This window comes from Tupaia chinensis, unplaced genomic scaffold, assembly GCF_000334495.1.
Source record: "Tupaia chinensis unplaced genomic scaffold, TupChi_1.0 Scaffold000617_2, whole genome shotgun sequence".
In the NCBI taxonomy this organism is placed as follows: domain Eukaryota; kingdom Metazoa; phylum Chordata; class Mammalia; order Scandentia; family Tupaiidae; genus Tupaia; species Tupaia belangeri.
In genome coordinates, this window is record NW_006160137.1 from 78971 (window position 1) to 100970 (window position 22000).

General features: G+C 39.1%; 1 long non-coding RNA gene across 2 annotated transcripts in view; it reads left to right on the forward strand.

The window, feature by feature from the left end:
* The first annotated feature begins 728 nt into the window (after positions 1–728).
* Positions 729–22000, forward strand: part of LOC102487890 (uncharacterized) — a 36622-nt gene continuing 15350 nt past the window's right edge. For both annotated transcript variants that reach the window (XR_336063.1, XR_003551146.1), the window contains exons 1-2: positions 729–758; positions 1227–1365. This is a non-coding gene — a long non-coding RNA (uncharacterized LOC102487890). The remainder of the gene's footprint in view (positions 759–1226; positions 1366–22000) is intronic.

Consider the following 22000-nt stretch of genomic DNA (forward strand, 5'->3'; position numbering starts at 1 on the left):
AAGAACATGGACTTCAGAGGTAGATATAAATAAAATTTAACTCCATTCTTCCACTTTTTAGGAATATGATATTGAACCTAAGTCACTATCGTAAGTGAGATATGAAGTAATAAATTAGAGAGTGGTCAGTGCTCAATCACTAATTGCTAAATGAAAAGAAGATGAAGTGCTAGGTAAATGCAGGTTTCTAATATCATTACTGTGATTTTGGTCTTTAATTTAAAATCTATCTTCTCGAGGCTATGATGAGAATGATTTTAGAACTTTCTGTTTTCCCCCCACACTGTGGCCACTATTCCCAAAAAGATGTGTTCAAATAGATTATAAGTTCCTAGAAAGCAAGGGCAATATTTTCTACATCATTTGTGTTCTTAAAGAACCTACAAGAGTTGAGTATAGTCCTGACTAAACAACTAGTGACTCATGTCATTGAAAATAGTCCACATTTACAGACAAGTCTCTTCGGGAGACCATACCCAGGTCTGGCACCATTAGAGCTAGTATTCTAGGTTCTGGGCAAATAAGTATTTCTGAGAATAAGAATTCAGAATGTTGGGCCAGCAGATGGCATAATGGTTACATTGCTGGACTCCCACATAGCCGACCATGGTTTCAGTCCTGGAACTGGTAGCTTCAAACTCACACTGGGCACATGTGTCTGCATGCCCAAGATCCCAAGAGAAGAATGGAGGAGAAGGGACTGCAGCATGATATCCCCCCTTGGGAGTGATTTCTTGCTTTGTATCACTGTCTCTCTGGTGAGCACACACACCTTATAGTAAAAATCTATCTTAAAAAAAAAGAATTCAGACTGTTAATATTCACTTTTATCAAAAATATGCAATTGGATGGCTCTTATCAATTTTTTTGCCCTAAAGATGCAGGGTTATGTTAAATAGTTTTCATGTTCAATAATATTGTTCATTTAAAAATGAGAAATATTATGAATGTTAAGCCCTTACAACCCACTTTGTATTATGAGAACCCATTATTTAATTCTATTCTCTTCATGATCATTTTTAATATATTTCCATATATTAATTATGTTCATGCTGATGTTCTCAACCTCAGCCAAGTTCATTATATATTTTGATGGAAAAGCACTTAAATCTAAATGACAATTTGCATTTACTTTTTTAAAAATAGATTTGGAATGGCCATTAAAGAGCTTTCTCTAAATAGACTGATTTTGAAATTCTAATTGAATTTTATATTCTGTTCCATAGAGAATAAGCACGTAATTATTTTGGCTGAAATGACTGGATATCTCACCCAATTATTCATGGCTTTGAAACAAGGATTGCTGTTTCTTGTCCTTCTGGCAATGGACTGAAAACCCTCTTCTATGAACGCTATGAATTGGAGGTCAGAACTGAATTGACATAGGTGAATTAAGGATCCCTGTAGTGTGTGTGGCAACTTCAAATGGTAAATGTGCTTGAGCGTTTATTTAGATGCCAACATTTTTTTTTTAATGTGAAAATGAGCTACAAGAATTTCCTACCTTGTGTTTCTGATCCTGTTTCAACTGGCTTGAACCACTCAACCACTACACCATAGTCTGTCCTGGTGGTCTTTCTTATTCATTACTTTATCCCTGATGATTAAAACGTAACAGGCACTCAATGAATATTTGCCAGGCGCTCAATGAATATTTGCCAGGCGAATGAATTATAGAATAAAATGAGGAGGGAAGGAAAGAAAAGGGAGGTGAAAACAAAAGAAACCTCATTTTAAATTTCCTTACTAGCTCTGGTCCTCACTCTTAGAAGCTCGTGAAACTCCTCCCCTATTTTCTCTGGCTGTTCTTCCTGAAGTGTGAATTTTAGTTTCCCTATTGCAAACTTGCTTAAATGCTCTGTAAGTAAAGCAAATAGGTCACTCAGTTTTATGACAGTGAAGGAAATATTTTAAATACATTTTAAATTTGGCTCAATCTCTTTGAAATGCATAGGGATACAAGACGTTTTAGAGTAAGTTCTAAGTTTTCTTTTTTGTTTTTGCTTTCATTTTCTAAGATCCAAACCAAAAAAGTTGGTTGTGAGTGGTCCCTATTTGAAGATACTGAAAGTCATTTAATATATGTTTTTAAAAAAATCTTGCCAGATGTTGCACACGCCCTAGCCAGAGAGAGAGAGAGATGGAGAGACAGAGAGAGGGAAAGGTAGGAACCACCTCCCAATGGGTGCTTCTCTTCCACTTCTCCTTTGGGGATTTTTGGCATGTTGCATGTGCACCTGGAGCATTTCTCAAGCTGTGGGGTCTGGGACTCCAGCTCTGAGATCAGCTGTGTGGGACTGGCTACCCCAACCACCAGACCACAGCCTTAGCAGCCCTTAATGTGCATTTAAATAACACACGGGACCCACAGGTTGTGGATGTTTCTGTGAAATACAGAGTAAAATATATTATCTCTGGACTGGAAGATATTAGTTGTAGTAGTACATATGATGTGGAGAGTCATGCATAGGATGACAGACTCCATCTCTGGATTTCTCTCTGAGTTGGGAATGGAAAGTAAAAGCACGGGCTGCGCAAACTGAATTACAGCAGTACTTCTGATTAACTGAAGGCAGTCAGAGTATCGCTTTGGCTCATTTTAAGAGTTTATGACAAGTGGGAACCAGCAGTTAGCGTAATGGCTATGTCGCTGGACTCCCATGTAGTAAACCGCGGTTCGCGTCCCGGATCCGGTGGCTTAAAACTCACGCTGGGCACGTGTGCGTGCGTGCCTAAGATCTTGAGAAGAGAATGGAGGAGAAGGGATTGTGGCATGACCATCCCCTCTGGGGGGTGATTTCTGATTTTTCGCTTTCTGTCTCTATGTCTCTCTCTGTCTGCCTGGTGAGCGCACACGCCCTATAGTGAAAATCTTTCCAAAAAAAAAAAAGAGTTTATGACAAGTGATTCTGACCTAGAAAAATGGCTTGTGATTCTAAAACATCACATTAGAATTTCAAGAGGCACTCTCTTTTTTGTTTTAAATAATTATTTTATTTAACTTTATTTATTCATTTAAATTTGACCAGAAAGGGACAGAACAAGAGAGAGAGAGAGAGAGAGAGAAAGTAAGAAAGTAAGCCACCAGGTCTAGGACTTGAACCATGTTGGCCATGTGGGAGTCCAGTGCCCTTAACCACCACACCACCTGCCACCCCTACTCTCCTTTTTTTAAGAGAAGTTTCTGTTATAGGGCATATGCACTCACTGGGGAGAGAGAGAGAGAGAGACAGGAAGTGAGAAATCACCCCCCCAGAGAGGTATAGCCACCTGCAGTCCTGTCTCCTCCATTTTCCTTTGTCTCCTCTATTCTCCTCAGGATCTTGGGCATGCACGCATGCATGCACACACAAGCACTAGTTGTGAGTTTAAACCACCAGGTCTGGGATTCAAACTGCAGTCAACTATGTGGGAGTCCCAGTGATGTAACCATTATGCCATCTGCTGGTACTGAATTTCAAGAGCTATTCTAATGGAGAGATGAAAATAAGAGAAAAAACTGGGTGAACTGTGTGAGCGTAATCTCTATTCCACTTGTTGCTTGTTACTAGAATAACTAGTATGCCCTGTGGGCAGACAAGCCGGGATCCGGCCAGAAGCACAGGAAGGGCTGTGGGTCAGCTCCTACTCCCCTGCTTGGGTGGGCACCTTGGCCCACTGGACAAATCATATGAGCATATACTGTGGCTAAGCCCCCAACTTTTTGCAAAATATAAAATAAATTGATAAAAGTTTAATAGGAAAGATTTCTATTGTGCCCCGATACTTTCTTTACACAATTATTTTCTTTAGGCAGTTTTGCAAAATAATGAAAGGCATGAGTTCTTTGTTTAACTTTGTTAAAATTCCGAATTTTTTCACATCTTTAGTGGTTTCTCTGAGCCTCAGTCATTTCAAATACAATACTGAAATGACCATGTCTTCTTTAGACATTTATTGAGAGGATTAAATAAAAGTGTGATAAATAATGAATGTCTAGCATACTCTTTGGTACTTAGTAGGTGCTCAATAAACAAGAGTTACTGGTATACTGTTTATATCTATTTTTTAAAAGAATTATTTTATTTAACTTTATTTATTTTTATTATTATTATTATTATTATTATTATTGAATTTGACCAGAGAGAGAGAGAGGGAAAGCGAGAAAGCAAACCACCAGGTCCAGAACTCGAACTGTGGTTGTCCATGTGGGAGTCTAGCACCTCTAACCACCATGCCATCTGCCAGCCCTTATATCTTTAATTTTTTATGTCAGGTTTAATAAGGAGATTATTTAAAATAAAGGAAGCTGGGGAGAGCATTTGGCTTGGTGGTTAAGTCGCCAGATTCCTATGTGGTTGACCATAGTACAAATCCTGGCCGTAGTGGATAACAATCACACCGGGGCACACGTGCGTGCATGCCCAAAATCCCAGTAGGAGATTGGAGGAGAGGGGATTGAGGTGTGGCCATACCCCCATGGGGTGATTTCTCACGTTTCCTATCTCTGTCTCTCTCTGGTGAGCACAAAAAAAAAATTATTTTTAAATAATTATTTTATTTAACTACATTTATTTAAATTTGACCAGAGAAGGGCAGAGTGAGGGAGAGGAAAGGGAAAGTGAGAAAGCAAGCCGCCAGGTCCAGGACTCAAACCACGGTTGGCCATGTGGGAGTCCAGGTCCTAACTACCATGCCACCTGCCGGCCCCAAGCACAAATATCTTTTTTAAAAAAAGAGCGAAAACAAAAGGAAAGATACTTATCTAGATATGAGTAAAACCACACAGACTAAGCCATGCCTCCCACAACTCCAACAATTCATAGCAATATATCAACATATTAGATTAATGTACTTAAAATATTTTCTTGACTAGTTCATTAAATTAATAATAATGACAGTTCAATGAATGAGATCACTTTGCTGGTCTTTGACAGTACTAAAAGATATCCTGAATTATCCATATTTATGAAGTCACCTATATATCAACTGGTTATAAAAATTGCATCTGGGAAGGACTACACACTATAGACATAAAATGTCCACCTGACTTTTCACACTTTAGCAAATATTACAACTTCTCTTATTTAAAAATATATGAGGGGTCCAGCAGGTGGCATGGAGGTTAAGGGAGCTAGATCCCACATGAGTGACTGTGGTTCAAGTCTCGGACCCAGTGACTTGAAAATCACACCAGGTACAGGATATGCCTGCCCCAAATCCTCAAATTCCTGAGAAGAGAATAGAAGAGAAGGGATTGTGGCATGACTATTCACCATGGAGGGTGAGCTCTCGCTTTCTCTTTTTCTGTTTCTTTCTGGCAAATGCATGTACTCTATGGAAAAGCTAACTAACTAAAAATTTTTATATTTAAATATATATGAGGGATCTCAAGAAGTTAATTGAAAATGGAATTAAATTATGAGATTGTTTGGTCATAATATGCATTTTTTATGGACTTTTGGAAGACCTCTTGTATTTCATCACATCCTAATTTTTCTGTGAACTAAAGAAGTTTATTTTGAAGGCATACACGGACTCACACACACACTCACACACACACACTCCTGCACACAGAGTGTGAGTAAAAACATCTGAGCACACAAAATATTGAGGCAGCAAGGTATGGGACTGGAACTTTGTATTTTAGTCCTGGCTTCAGAGGCAGTCATGTTGCAAACTGACTTCAAAACAATTACATTAATCAAAACTCTATTTAGTTTTCTATAGCAGTATTGATTTCACTAACACTTACCAGATTTATATTCTGCTTCTTGAATTGCCTACCTCCTACTCCCTCTCATTCCCTAGGCTAAGAGGGCACACATATCTGCATACCACAGACGTGCTCAAGGCTGCCCTTCGAAAGAAGCTGTCTCTGAGGGACGAGCAGTTGGCGTACTGGCTATGTTGCCGGACTCCCAAGTAGTCAACCACTGTTTGAGACCCAGACCTGTTGGTTTAAACTCACACCAGACACGTGTGCGTGCATGCTCAAGATCCCAAGAGGAGAATGGAGGAGAAGGGACTGTGGCACTAGCTTTCCAATGTATCACAAACAAATTTAAATAAAATGAAAGATTAGCAGGGAGGGCAACTGTAGATACTAGAGATTGTAAGAGAGAGATTATAAGGGTGGGATAACAGGGAGGGAAGGAAAGAAGGAAACAAAAACACTCACACACACACACTCCTGCACACAGAGTGTGAGTAAAAACATCTGAGCACACAAAATATTGAGGCAGCAAGGTATGGGACTGGAACTTTGTATTTTAGTCCTGGCTTCAGAGGCAGTCATGTTGCAAACTGACTTCAAAACAATTACATTAATCAAAACTCTATTTAGTTTTCTATAGCAGTATTGATTTCACTAACACTTACCAGATTTATATTCTGCTTCTTGAATTGCCTACCTCCTACTCCCTCTCATTCCCTAGGCTAAGAGGGCACACATATCTGCATACCACAGACGTGCTCAAGGCTGCCCTTCGAAAGAAGCTGTCTCTGAGGGACGAGCAGTTGGCGTACTGGCTATGTTGCCGGACTCCCAAGTAGTCAACCACTGTTTGAGACCCAGACCTGTTGGTTTAAACTCACACCAGACACGTGTGCGTGCATGCTCAAGATCCCAAGAGGAGAATGGAGGAGAAGGGACTGTGGCACTAGCTTTCCAATGTATCACAAACAAATTTAAATAAAATGAAAGATTAGCAGGGAGGGCAACTGTAGATACTAGAGATTGTAAGAGAGAGATTATAAGGGTGGGATAACAGGGAGGGAAGGAAAGAAGGAAACAAAAACAATATGTTTAATTGACACAAAAATGAAAAGCTATTTGCTGATGATAACAGATATGGTAATTAATGTCTTTGTCTTGACTGATAGATACTGTATTTGTGCTAAGAAAAAACATGTTGCACACTCTAAAGATGTATAGTGATTAAATGTAAATAATTAAATAAATAAATAAATCTATAGTAATTAATGAGGGAAAAATCATAAGATAAAACTTGTACAAATTGGGAACAGCAGATAGCATAATGATTACATTGCTGGACTCCCACACAGTCGTCCACGGTTTGAGTCCTGGATCTGGAGGCTTAAAGCTCACACTGGGCACATGTGCGTGCATGCGTGCCCAAAATCCCAAGAGAAGAATGAAGGAAAAGGGATTGTGGCATGGCCATTCCCCCTATGGGGTGATTTCTCGATTTCTGTCTTTCTGCCTCTCTTCGATGAGTGTACACACCCGATAACAAAAAATCTCTCTCTAAAAAAACTGCACAAAATAAAATAGAAAATATTTCAATAATTTTTGCTTTGAACACAAATTCAGCCTCTATCAAATATCCTGGCTTACTAGTAACAAAAGAATCAAAGGAAAACAACCCAACTTGGAAGCCACACATGTCAATCTCAGCTGTGTTATAACTGATAATCAATGTTTTTTGTGTGTTTGCTTTATTTTATTGTTTTGGGTTTTTTTTTTTTTTTTTTAATTACTAGGCATTTTAATCCTCTCAGTCATCTCTAGGAAACCTATCAGACAACCAGAGCCCATAGTCCTGCCAACAGAACTCACGATTTTACCTGGGGAACGGGAGCCATCTGAAACTGTAAACATGGTATCGAGTGGTATGTAGGGGGGACAGAGTGTACCCTCTGCAATGTTTCTTAATCCTTTATTCAATTCAACATTGTGGCATTTTATGTTTCCTCAGAAGACAACTCCAATTATTCTCAGAGTTTATCTAGATTTCAAAAAAAAAAAAAAAGTCTGTTAGAGTGTTGTCTTCCTAGCACATTTCCCCTGGTAATAAGTTTATGGAGGAATACATTTTACGTTTACATTTTACATTTTTATTTCTGAGAAGAAACTACTCACAAGACATTGGTTTTCCCTATGGTTCCCTGAAAGAAACACAAACTGGGAAAATATGAAATAGAATAAGATAGGTTGAGACACTGAGATAATCATGCACTTTGATTCTGATGTCTTGACCTGTTTTTTAAAGCTAAGGGAAGAACAAGTCTTCTTTCCCTTCCTAAATAATCCCATGTGAATTTCTCAGTACGATAGTAACACACAGTGTACAATATAGTTAGCTTTTTTGTTTTGTTCTGTGTTTTGCTATAGGGTATATGTGCTCACAGGAGAGACACAGAGAGAGCAAAAGTGAAAAATCACCCCCTGAAGGGGATGGCCATGCCACAATCCCTTCTCCTTCATTCTCCCAGCAGGATTTTGGGCATGCAGGCACAAGTGTGTTTTTTCACTGGGTCTGGGAATCGAACTGCACAGCCGTCCATGTAGAATCCAGAGCTTTAACCATGATGCCACCTGTTGGCCTCCTTTAATTCATTTAAAAACTTATATTTTTTCTTTTTTTTAATGACTACTTATTTTATGATTCATGCATGCACATGAGTAAGAGAAAAGTACCCTCAATAAATTGTAATGCCACCATCTCCATCTCCCAGCTCTCCAGGTTATCAGGATCCCAGGCACCTACTTTCACGCTGAGCTCATAACTGGTGTTTCAGGTCAATTGAACTGGGAATCCAAACTGGTGGTCAGCCATGTGGCTTCCAGCATTTCAGTTCAGCATACTACAACTATGTCACAGGGGCTGGGCCATCTTAATTCTGGGGCTGAATTTTAGCTTTTTAACTTTCCAAAAGGTATGTCTATAACTGTGTTTTACTTGTCAAACAATCTTCCCCTTAGGTAATGCAATAAAATTCCGCAATCAGAATGACTTGACCTTGAATATTGTTGTCAAGGTCACTATAATTTGCAAGATTCCCCAATCTTCAGAAAGTTATCCATTCAGAATGTTTTGAAAAAAATTTTAAAAGGCGTAATTTGACTTTTTTTTCCCCCCCCAGAGGTTATGTGCACTCACCATACAGGAACAGAGAGATCGAGACAGAGGGAGAAAGTATCCCCCCAATGGGGTATGGTCATGCCACAGTCCCTTCTTCATTTCTCTATCTTGTCAAGATTTTGGGCACACAGGCTTATGAATCCAGCATGCTTTTTAAGCCTTTTGGGTCAAGATTCAAACCAAAGTTGGCCACATGGGATTTGGCCCCTTTAGCCATTAGGATATGGGACTGGCCCAAGATTGAATCTTTTGAGTCAGACAGATTATGTGGATTGGCCCTCCTGTTGAGTGGAGAAATTGGAAATGATTTGGGATACAATTCACATATTGTAAAAAAAGAAAAAAAAATTACATGTTATTTATCACAGATAATACACTTACCTAAAAATCTATCAATTACAGTCAATTCAAATTATCCATGAATGATGGGAACAAGAAAGTAGAGACAGTGACATTCAAGATAATCTGAATCTTTCTTTTATTTCCTTTTTGTTTCTCATGCTCCCTCTTCCTATAGAATCTCTGCATTTTCTGTTGAGTTGCACACAGTAATGCTATTATAACTCATCTTTTTCTTATCTTTTTTGTATCTGCAGTTAAATCTTATCAGTAGTTTGAAGACTAAATCAACCTAAGGTGCATTTATTTATTCATGTATTATTTTTGAGATATTTTTGTTATAGGGCATGTGCACTCACCAGAAAGAGACAGAAAGCAAGAAATAACCCCCATGGGGGGTGATTATGCTACAATCCCTTCTCCTCCATTCTCCTCCCAGGATTTTGGGCATACATGTATTCACATCTGGCATGAGTTTTAAGTCACCACATCTGAGACTAGAACTGTGGTCAGCTTTGTGGGAGTCCAACGATGTAACCATTATGCCATCTGCTGGTCCCATAAGGTGCATTTATATTTTTATATATAATACCACAATTATTTATTCAGTCAGCAATGGGCAGATATCTGTGGCACTGGAGCTATAGAAATGGCCACGATAAAGACTCTGTAGTCAGCAAATGAGGCACTCACACACACAACCTGTACTCCATAAGGGTCACTGCCCTGGTGAGGGGAGTGTGTAATGGGAAGTAGAAAAACGTGGTGGTTGAGGGCCAGTGTGCTGGAGCCAAGCTTCCAGAGTTCAGTCGCTCTTTCTCCATCTGTGTGACTTTGGGCAGGTTACCTCCTCTGGGACTGTTTCCTCTTCTAAAAAATAGGGATGATGATAATACTGTACCTGCCACCTGGGTTGCTTTCATGGCTAAATGAGGACATAGTGTAAAGTACCTAGGAGGTTACTGACTCTATTAGGGTTAATTCCAAGGCTATGGGAGTTCACAGCGGTACACAACTATTTCTACTCAGATGCTTTTCAGAAGTCCTGGCATTCAAATTACATTTTTAAGAGTACATCAGTACAAAGAACATAGACTTCTCTTTCAAACATCCTGGGGACACTAGTAGGCGTTTTCAGATTTCAAACTGCCAACTCATGGCAACTCTATGAATTCTAAGTTTCAACCTCATACTGTTTGCTTCGAGTTCTTTACTTTTCACTTTAAAGAAATCATGACTTTCTATCTTAAATAAATGCTTTGAAATCATCTCAGAATTCCCCCATGGATGATCTTAGTTTTAATGAAAGTGTTCTCAATAAACACGTCAATTATTTCAATTATATCCAGTCTAGAACATCTGTCTTGAATTTTCCCTGGGTGCTCTTGGGCTTCAAAATGACAGAAAAGAGTGATCCAACTGTGCTTAGGATATTCAAAATGAGGCCAATTTCTCCAGCTAGTTTGAGGTACTTGCTGAGAGTGAACTGAATCTGGCTGGATTTATTTACCATTAACTATTATTCTGTGGGTAAGCATGAGGATTTCAGCTCATCAATGACTTATTGTGATTTCTGGTCACAGCCAATGGAAAAAAAAAATCTTCCCTTGTATACTATTAAAAATAAAACATCAAATTGGCAAGTTTTCTTTCCCTGGACAGATTCTGTGCTAAATATAAGATACCTGAAAGATTAAAATGAGAACAGACTGAAGGTTGAAGCTGCCTTATATTTCTGTAAATTATAAACATAAAAATGTAAACTAAAAATTCCAGATATTTGTAATCTTAAGTTCACATTGGAATGGAAAGAATTCAGAACTGTCTGTTATAACTAGAATAAAAGGCAGCTGTGGCAAGATAGGGAGTGGTAAAGTGGCCCAGAATCATAGAATGGGTATGTATGCAATTTATTTCCCTGTAGAAATATTCAAAATCCAAGCAATGCCATATACTTTCTCTTTTCCCATAACCTCATGTCTGAAATTCATTCTGTACATTTATGAAATCTCTGAAACATCACTTAAAATGTTAAAAAAAAAAATGAAAGTGTGAGTTTTGGAGAGGGCAATATGGAAATGCATCAATTATTTTATGATAAAGAAAAGGAAGCTTAAATAAGCATTATATAAATGAAGGCCTCTGACAAAAGAGAAAGTAGCCATTCTATAGTCCTTTAATTATTTTAGCGCTCACTCTCCCCCACCCCAGCTTCTTCTAGTGGTAAAAGATTATATAACTGTAACACATTATTAAAACCATGGGGGGGAGGGTCAAGCAGTAGCAGTCTGTCACATGACCTACTGTGGTTTGAGTCCCAGACCAGGAGGATCGAACATCACACCAGATGCGTGTGCGTGCATGCCTCAAATCCTGAAAGGAGAATGGAGGAGAAGGGATTGTGGCATGGCCATCCCCCAGGGGGGTGATTTATTTCCTGTCACTGTCTCTGTCTCTCTCTCACAGGTGAGTACATATCCCTTACAGCAAAAACTACAAAAATAAAAACTGGGAAAGTAACACTGGCATAATGCTATTAACTAGACTATAACTCAGATTTGATCAGTCTTGGCATATCTACAATTTTATGAAGTTTTATCATATGTATGTATCATGTAACAACCACCACTTGAAGATACAACCTACATGAGATTTGATAAGGACTTGAACAAAGAAAACTGGAGGAACGATGAAAGATTCAATAAATCTTTGAGACTTAAATTCTAACAGTGAAGAGCATGGATTCTGGAGCCAGACCTCCCAGGCTTCATCTCAGCTCCATCATGGATGAACTGTGAGGCTGGGGGTGCTATGTAACATCCTCCTTGCCTCAGTTTTCTTATCTGCAAAACAGAGGGAATAGCAGTACTTCCTAGCAATGTACTGAAAAATAATTTATTTTGGAGAGCTGCCAATCTGAAAACATGGGATTAAAACAAGTGGCCTGTAGAAACATGCAGAAAGGTGCTTCAGTAAACTACTCTAGCAGGGCTACTGAGAAGCATCTACATACGAAAGCAGTATCTGCCTGTTGTCAATGGTTGTCTTCCTGTTGTTGATACCCAATACCCCCATACTGCCCAGTATCGGATTTAAGGAAGTCACATGTGTTTATCAGATTGTCCCCCCAAAAAAGATCAAGAAATTACATAGTGTCAGTCATTTTCACATCCTTAGACGATTTACATGCAAAAACAACTGGCTTTGCATTCTGATTTCTCCTCCCTCATTCTCTTTGCATTCCACTTCCTTCTTCCCCATTCCTTTTGCACCCCATTTTCCCTTTCCCCCATTTTCTGCCCTATAAAAGAATAAACCCGAGGCTGGTTCTAGTCACAACTTCTGCATCAGAGAAACTGTGCCCACCCGATCTTCACTTTTCTATACGTGTGTGTCTTTATGTTTTTTGTTATTGTGTCTATTTCTAATCCACAGCCTTCCCCACTCAGAAAGACATGTTCAAGCTGAGCTGGTCCCGGCAATTTATAGCATCATGGAACAGTATGTGTTCACTCTGACTGTGACGTAGAATCTAGAGACTCTGCTAGGTCTATGCAGAAGTGAAGAAAAGGTCCATTCTTGGGCTCATATTACCTGAATAATGGCACAGATTTCCACATGGAAGTACAGGCTTGGTGGGATCAGGGTCAGTGAAATTTGAGATGTCTTTTTTTAGTCCATGTGATAAAATACAAAAGAGGGGTGAGTGTTTATGATGAAGATGAGGTTCAAGATAATGTTTGTGTCAAATGTGTATCCCCTGAGAAGTCTAGCATGAAGCTTCTCTGGAGAGGAATATTCTGGAAAATGGGCTTTATCTGTAGTACACATGATTTGCTCTGTCTATGACATAGGAATGATCACAAACATCAGACTCTACAGGATACAGAGTGACGATTTGAGAAACCTCTGGCAGGTGTGACTCAGGGAAATATTGATACCTTCTTTGAATCTTCAGGTCCCACATTATTGGCTGATCCTTTCAGGAGCTGATATCATTTTGTATCTTCTTGGGTGAATTACACTCTGCGAAGTTAATATTTCAGATTTAGCTATTGCTGCTATTAATTTGTCCTTGAAAGAGACCATTGCAAGGTTGAACATAAAGTGGGTCTGCATGCCTCTGATGGACCTCTTTGAGATGCACATTAGAGAGACCTACTAGTTTCTCTTTATATAATGAGATGGACAATCAAAATAATTGACACAAGTGTCTACTCTCTGGCCCAATTATTATCTCAGGACAATATCATACTATATTTTGATTGTTATGCCTGTAGCTTATTGCAGGCTTTGTTTTGTGTTCATTGGTATAAGAAATTTCAAGAGCTCAAGTTCCCTGTTTGTAAGCTTAACCTTGAATTATTGTCTTAAGCAATTAAAGATGCAAAACACACCTGAAGACAAAAAAAAAAAAAAAAAAAAAGAAGAAGAAGAGAATGAAATAACTCTCCTCAGCATTTTGCTGAGTGGACAGAAAGATCATCTAAGCAATGGATTTTATCACATAATTGAAGAGGGATTCCCTGATTAATTAAACGAAGAGGCAAACTCATTTAAACTAGTGATGCTAGGAAGAGATTATTGCAGTATATTTCTTTAGCCAAAATAAAGTCAATGGACATAACTGTACAACTTGAGTTTTCGTTATCCATACTACAGTCATTTGCTGACAAATTTTCAATACTTACAGATTTATTCAGGCCTATTAAAAGCCTCAAAGCAACCAGGAAGTGTTATAAATATTTGAGCAGAGAACTGGATGCTTCAAATGCTGAATAAATCATTAGAATGAGAGAGAGGGCGCTGGCTGTGTTAATGCAACGTGACGGGCTCTGGTCCTGTGCTCACTCTGATGACACTTGCTCTTCGCTAATCCAGCCATAATATATACTTCACTAGTTGAGGGGAGCTCTATTTTCCTTTCAAAAGGTGGTTTCTCATCCAGAAAAGTTATAATAAGGGGAGATGTTTATGAGAACAGTAAATCACTTTGGCTCCTATTAATTAGAATTATACCACCATCATTGCTATTTCTGTGTAATCAGTCTACTTTGTGTTGCAGGTGGATGCTTTAGTCAGCTAGAGAGTAATAAACCCTTGATTTTAAGAACTTCTAAGGATTTCAAGGTACTGGCATCTACTTTAAACCACTGAGGACTTGACACTTTGCATACCCAGCTCCCCTTTTCATTTCTCAGATACTGAAAGATTCATGTTCGCACACTTCTCTGGTCACTAATCTCTGCCCAGAATTAGGCCCAAACAGCATTCTATTTCTACATATTCTAACACTGTTTTAATCTAAATTCTTAAACCATAATGAGCCACTCAGACTCATTTGACTTTTTTCTTTTTTTCTCTTTATTTTCTTATTTTTTTACATTTAATTACTATACAGCTTTATAGCATATGAAGTAAATTTTTCTAACATCAATACACTGCATATCAGTCCAGTCAAAGATATGATCTTACTCATTATCATCAACAGATAATTTTCCATTTTTTGTGTCCATTAAATGCATTTTTTCTCTTTTTATTTTTTAAGAGAGATTTTTGCTATAGGGTGCGTGTGTTCGCCAGAGAGACAGGGAGAGACAGAAAGATGGAAAGTGAGAAATTACCACCCAGGGGAGATAGCCATACTGCAATCCCTTCTCCATTCTTCTCTCAGGATTTTGGGCATGCACATGCACACACACAAGGCATGAGTTTAATCCACCTGATCCAGGATTCAAACTGTGGTTGACGACATGGGAGTACAGTAACATAACCGTTACACCATCTGCTGGTCCCTGCTTTTTCTTTTGACTCTTGATTCTCTCCTTCTCCCTCCCCTCCCTCATTGCCCATCCTCCTCCCACAATGTCTCTGTATCCACGGGTGCTCTCATTTTTAACTATCTTTGGGATTTCTAGCCAAAGAAAACTATCCTTTGGGTTTCTCTATGGCCTGCCCCTAAAGATGGTAAATTGGTTTCCTAAAGCTACTGTAACAAACTGAGTGGCTTAGAACAACAGAAATTTATCTTCTCACAGTGCTAGAGTCTAGAATTCTGGAAGAGACCCGATGCTCCCAAAGGCTTATGGTAGAATCTTTCCTTGCCTTTTCTAGCTTCAGATGGTTGTCAGCTACTCTTCATGATCTTTGGCTTGGAGATGCGATGCCTCACGCTGATGTCTATATGTGGTCACATGATGATCTTAGTATGTGTCTCTGGGTCTCTGTTTCTCATTTTATAAAGATACCAGTCATGGAACTCAGGACTACCTAATTCAGTGAAACTTCACCTTAACTAATTACATCTGCAGTGGCTCTACTTTCAAATCAGGGTCATGTTCTGAGGCTCAAGGAGAACATAAATTTTGATTGGTTAAGACAAATATCATTTTCCATTGGCTTTGCTTGGACTGAACTTTGGTTTCCTTAGTTTTAGAAACCAGGAGAAGACTGGTTTTCTTTTCTGAAATATCTAACATAGTAAAACATGAAGAAATATACAGAAATAAAGTATTAGAGAGACCAACAGTTAGCATAATGGCTATGTCACTGGACTCCCATGTAGTCGACTGCAGTTCGCATCCCAGACCCGGTGGCTTAAAACTCATGTCGGACGCGTATGCATGTATGACCAAGATCCTGAGAGGAGAATGGAGGAGAAGGGATTGTGGCATGGCCATCCCCACTGGGGGTTGATTTCTCGCTTTCTGTCTCTCTGTCTCTCTCTGTCTGGCAAGCACACGCGCCCTATGGCAAAACAAACAAACAAAAAACAAAAAAACACCTCTCCAGAAATAAAGGATTAGAGAAATTTAGCAGGACACACATTCAAGGCCCCTCTAGAAGGTTCTGCTAGGATCTCTGCAATTTCAGAGTGTCCTACCCAGCTTTGGGGCCATTAGCTAACTCTGAATCCTGTGCAATGGCCATTTTTTGCTTCGTCCAGTGATATTCTCCCATAGCCAAAGCCCTTGTGCTGGCATATCAGAAATAACAAACTTGAACAAACACTCTGCCTCTACGAGATGCCACGGCTGTCCAGAATCTGGGAGATGAAGGCACAAGCAAATAGGATCATGTCCCAGAGGTTCTGCATGTACAGTTACCTGAGCACAACTAGCAAGGCTCTGGGTCTCTGAGGATAAGTCAGACAGAGAGGACAGATGCATGGGTTCCCTATGTGCCTAAGCTGGGAAGTACAAAGCATCAGAGCCTGAGACACTAGGACAGAGCCAACAGATCAGGCCATGAGGGGAAGAGGCAGAACTGGGAAAGTTTCCTTGAAGTTGCCATTTATTGAGCACAATTTACATGGCATATATTACTGTGGCTCTGTGATTTGTGTACATCATACCCCTCAACCTTAAATAACCTTGTGAAATAGGCATTTAAATCTCTCTATTACAGATACTAAAACATAGGTGAGAGGTATAGAGACAAATTTCCAGTTGTTGTGAGACAGGCCCTGAGCCATGAGTAGAGAAGGTGATAGTAAAGGATGGCTAATCCATTAAAATATAATTAGACCTTTTCCTCAGGCTTCCTTAAACTTATGTTCCAATAACTATCTAGTCGTGCAAAATGGGTTGAAATTGACCATCACATAGCTTTGAGAAAAGCAAATTAGTAAGAGATCACTAATTTTGTGTCTGAAACTAAAAATAGACCAATTCAGAACAGTCTGGGCTGGCCTAGCTCTGTGTCTCTGGAAATGCAAACTGTTGTTGGCAGCTCTTAACCCAAAGGAATCCTGTGTGTCAACACTCCATGTTTCTCTCGCCAGCAAAGGCGCTGAGATTCCTGAGATGTGTACCCTGCTCTGCACGAGACTGATTTGTCAGGGCTTTGTTCTCATTCACCTATCTCAAGTTTCTGACTTGAAATGGCTCTGTCCGTCATGACAGCACTGAATCCCTAGATAGCAATCTACTGTCTTCTCCTAGACCTGAGGACCCCACTCTCAGCTCCATCCTATTGTATTCTCCCCAAGCCCACATATTTATCGATAGCTCTCTCTTAGGAAAGAAGGACTATATCTGGGAGGTAGAAAACAGACCACCACACCTTTCCTGGCGCAAGTGGGATTCTTGTGCTTGTTTAGCTGGTTGTTTTTTCCCCCATGATTGTAGTCTGACCAAGCAAGCAGAAAAAGCCAACTCTCATCTGCAGGGTATAGAGAAAGGGGAAACTAAGTTCTGCAACCCTGCTGATAAATGGCAAAAGCAAGGGAGATTCCAAAAGGTCAAGTCTCAACACATGGACAAACAGCAAGAATTATTGCCCAAACCTGCTCAACAGCACAGAACAAGGAACAAATGTCAAGTGGCATCTGGAAACAACATGACACACAAGAGAAAACTTTTTGTATGGTGTTTGAAGACAAGCCTGTGGACAAGGTCGAGGTAGTCAAGGTCACTGTGTTGATTTGGACGAAGAGAAATCCAAGGTCAAGAGAAGTCTAACCTTCTCTGGTGACTTCATCCAGAGGTCTGTGGTCTGAGTTATCAAGGACCTCCCTGATGCTCATCTTGGAGGTGAATGCAATGAAGGTATAGAAATCCTTTCCTTATGAGCAAAATTACTGCTACAGCCAAGAGCATGAAGATGTAGTACTTTCAGGAGTTGTATCCTGCAGGCATTTTGCCAATCCATGTGGTATTTCAGCTATAGAACCTTCACTGGGATCAAAAGAAGCAGTCTTCCTAAGACTCATTTAAACTAATAAAGAACTTAGAACACCTCATCCTCTGAAGTATTTATTTTACAGAGAGCCCTGCCTATTAGGAGAGTGGATGCATTCAAAAGCATCCACTTTAGAAAATCCTTTCATAGCACCCTTGACGCTAATCCAACCAACGGATGCCATCATGTCTTGCTTTTTATGTTTGCTGGCTTATGAAAAGCACACCAGCCCCCTGACTACATGTCTACCAGTTATAAATTTTATTAACCTGTCTTCTCCCTTTCTTAATGCAAATCTAAAGATTGACTTTGTGTTTTCTTGCTTTTTCTTTTTGTTTTATTTTTAAGCTCTGACATTTTTTTAAGATGCTGTCATGGCCACTATAAGAAGCCTTGAGGAAATGGTGCCTCAGGGAGGCTTAGCTGTCCTCCAGTCAGTGTGATGGGACATTATCTCTGGAGAACACTACTCCATTTGGATCTGTTGAGTACTTTTCTGAAGTCAGGCAAAGACAGTGTAGGTCTGAGACTCTGGGGTCATCACTACCTCAGAATAGAAAAGGACTTCCTAAGAGGGATTTGGCTGAGAAGTTTTGATACAAGTTGGGTCAATGGCTCCTACTTCTTTATCCTCTAAATGCCCTCCTTCTTAATTCTCCTTCCTTAAAAAAAAAAAAAAAAAGACTGTCTTATGTTTCTGTTTATAATTGCAAATTTCAAAGAAAGGCTGGCTACTCTGAGGAGGTTGATCAGACATCTGGTACTGCCATCAGGAAGCAGCGCCAGTGGCTGGCAACATTCCAGCTGCTGCTCCCGTCTCAGCTTACTCTCCCCTAAAAGCCCCCCTTCTTAATTCTCCTTCCTTAAAAAAAAAAAAAAAAAAGACTGTCTTATGTTTCTGTTTATAATTGCAAATTTCAAAGAAAGGCTGGCTACTCTGAGGAGGTTGATCAGACATCTGGTACTGCCATCAGGAAGCAGCGCCAGTGGCTGGCAACATTCCAGCTGCTGCTCCCGTCTCAGCTTACTCTACCTTTTCCCAGGGTTTATCAGACCATCCTGTGAATGATGAACAGTATGCAGATTCTTTGCCCTTGTGAGGTGTCGGATATTGTCTTTATAAATAGGAGGGGGGGATGGAATCTCAAATGAGTTATTAGTGTGAAAGCTTGGTGGATCCTTTGCGGCCGACATTGGCCTGCTTAGATCTTTTAAGAGACAGTCCTAATTTCTGATTGATGCTGCCATCCCTAGGTTTTTTCACTTAAACATAGCTTCTAAGCATTGGAAGAAACTTTGTTTGAAAATACATCTTGATTCATTGTACTTATTGTTTTTCTAAGGTAAAAAACAACTAGAAGTTAAAAAAATATATAATAATGACATGTCAGTTTTGACCTAAGATGGAAATGATGTTTTTTTTTTCACATTTCTGCCAAAGAGAATACCTATACTGATAAGCTCACTAGTTTTTTCTTTTTTTAAAGAAATATTTTATTTCAGTTTATTTATTATTATTATTTTCCAGTTTTATCAGACAGAGAGAGAGAGGGAAAGTGAGAAGGCAAACCACCAGGTCTAGGACTTGAACTATGGTCAGCCATGTGAGAGTCCAGCACCTTTAACCACCACGCCATCTGCCAGCCCCGATCACTAGTTTTTTTAAGAGACTTGAAGAGTGACATAGGCTTCCCAGGATAATATCCATGCTCTCACATTTTGAGGATAATTTTCTTATGAAGCTACTCACATAAAATTGTGTTATCTATGTTCCCATCTTTTTTCTACCTGGAATAGAAGACTCCAAAAGACAAGGTTACTTGTCTTAGTAAGTAGAGAATGTTGTACAGAGCCTAGGACAGAGCAGATGGCCATGAAAGTTGTCAAATACACAAAAATGAAGAAAAAATAAAGAAACATAATCTCCAGAAATGGCAGAAATGTCCATATTCTTTTATAAGGAAGATAGCTAGAATAAGTTAAATCAGAAGTCAGCGAATCATGGGCTGAGGACTGAATCTAGTGGCTACTTTTATTTTACATAAACTTTCATTGGAAGGGAATACAGTCAGGCTTATTTGTTTTTATAATATCTTTAACTGCTCTCATACTACAATAGCAGTTTAATAACTGTGACAAGGACTGTATGGGTCATAAGGCTGATTTTTAAAAAAAATTAAATAATTATTTATTTATTTTATTATTATTATTTTAATTTGCTATAGAGCACACACGCTCACCAGAAAGGAGAGAGAGAGAGATTGAGAAAGCAAGCTCCAGCCAGCCACATGGTAGTCCAGTGCCTTAATCACCATGCCACCTGCTGACCCCACAAAGTTGAAAATATTTACTGACCCTTTACGGCAAAAAAAGAAACTTCAGTTAAAATAGTTATATATAACACAAGTAAATAAGCAACAAGTAATTACCGAATGCTTGTTCTGTACTTAATACTATTGTAGGATTCGTAGTAGATGCACAAGGCATCTCACCTCTCTGAGTACTAAGTAAGTCTCTTAACCACCTGAAGGCGCTGATTTCAGCAGTTACACCAATGGAAAAGAGAAGACATCATTTGTCTGTTAGAGCAAAATGAACCTCATTGAGATGGAGCAGCTAGGAGAACCAAAGAGGGGGTGACCAGAGAGGACAACGGCAAATGTGAAAGTGATTTTGGGGAGAGAATAACAACGACCCCAATTAGGAGAACTGAATTATCCTTCAACTTCTCCCATTTGTATTTTCCCAAAGGATGAGTGAAGAAGGTATCGCATTCAACATTCAGTATAGTATAAAAATTAGAATGACTGTACTTGAATATGTAATGGCAGGGTGACCTTGAAGACTGAAAATCTTGGTGAGAAGTTATAAATATTTGATCTCTGCTGTATATAGCCATCTTCTATATTTTTTGAAGATATACTATGAATCAAAGGGTCATGCTTAATGCTTTAGATAAATTATTTAATTTTACCACAATTTTGTGTGGTGAACCTCATTATATCTTTAGTTATCATCATCATTTTCATAGCAACTTTGTAAAGCATTGTTTTAGTCCATTATATTGATATAACAAAGTGGAACAGGGTAATTTATAAAGAAAAGAGGTTTATTTGGCTCATGATTTTGGTGGCTGGAAAATGCAAAGACATGGGACCAGAATCTAGGTAGTTTCTGATGCTACATCACAACAGAAAGAAGTGGAAAGGAAAACAGACCCATGAAAAGATAAAGGGACACCTGTGGCAACCAGCCTTCTTTTATAATAACCTACCCTAATAGGAACTAACCCATTCTCACAACAGCAAGAACTCACTCCCTTCCACAAGTCTGTGCTAATCTAGTCATGATCTTCTATAATCCAAACACTACCCACTAGGACTCAGTTCATAAAAGTATCAACACCATTTCATTGGATCCCAGATTTCCAACACATGAACCATAGGGAATAAACCTTATCCAAAGTGTAATAGCCACACAGTGTATGAGTCAGTCAAATATGCTATGTTACACTTCAGTAACAAATAAGCCCTACATCTCAATGGCTAACAGAGCATATGTTTGTGTCTTGTTTACATTATGCATTCTCTATGGGTCTGCAGTGACCCTACTCTAGTCACCTAAAGAACCAAGTTAGCAGAAATCAAATATATTGACCCATGCTTTTGACCACCATGAATTGAAAAAAGAATATTGCAGCATCTCCTACTACCTATAACCTTCTACATCCATGACTGACACAAATCATTTTCACTGTTATAATAATAGGAACCCACTTTTATCTGTATCTTTCTACCAGTTTTTATAGCTATGTAATACAACCATATTAGACAATAGCATGCCTCATAGGTGTTATTCACTCAAACTCTAAATATACACAGAGGTATGCTGACACTTACTCATTCAAGAATCAAGAGCCTCTCTGAGAGAGAGACAGTCTTAGTAGGGACATAGGGAAAAAAAATAGAAGTACCAGTTTTTCATTACAAACTATTGTTCTAGCAGGGAAATAAACACATTAAACACATTACTTAGCAAGTAAAGGTGGGTAACATATTGTAAGCCATTGGCAATAAGTGCTATGGAAAAAAGTAAGACATGAAAGGTGGCAG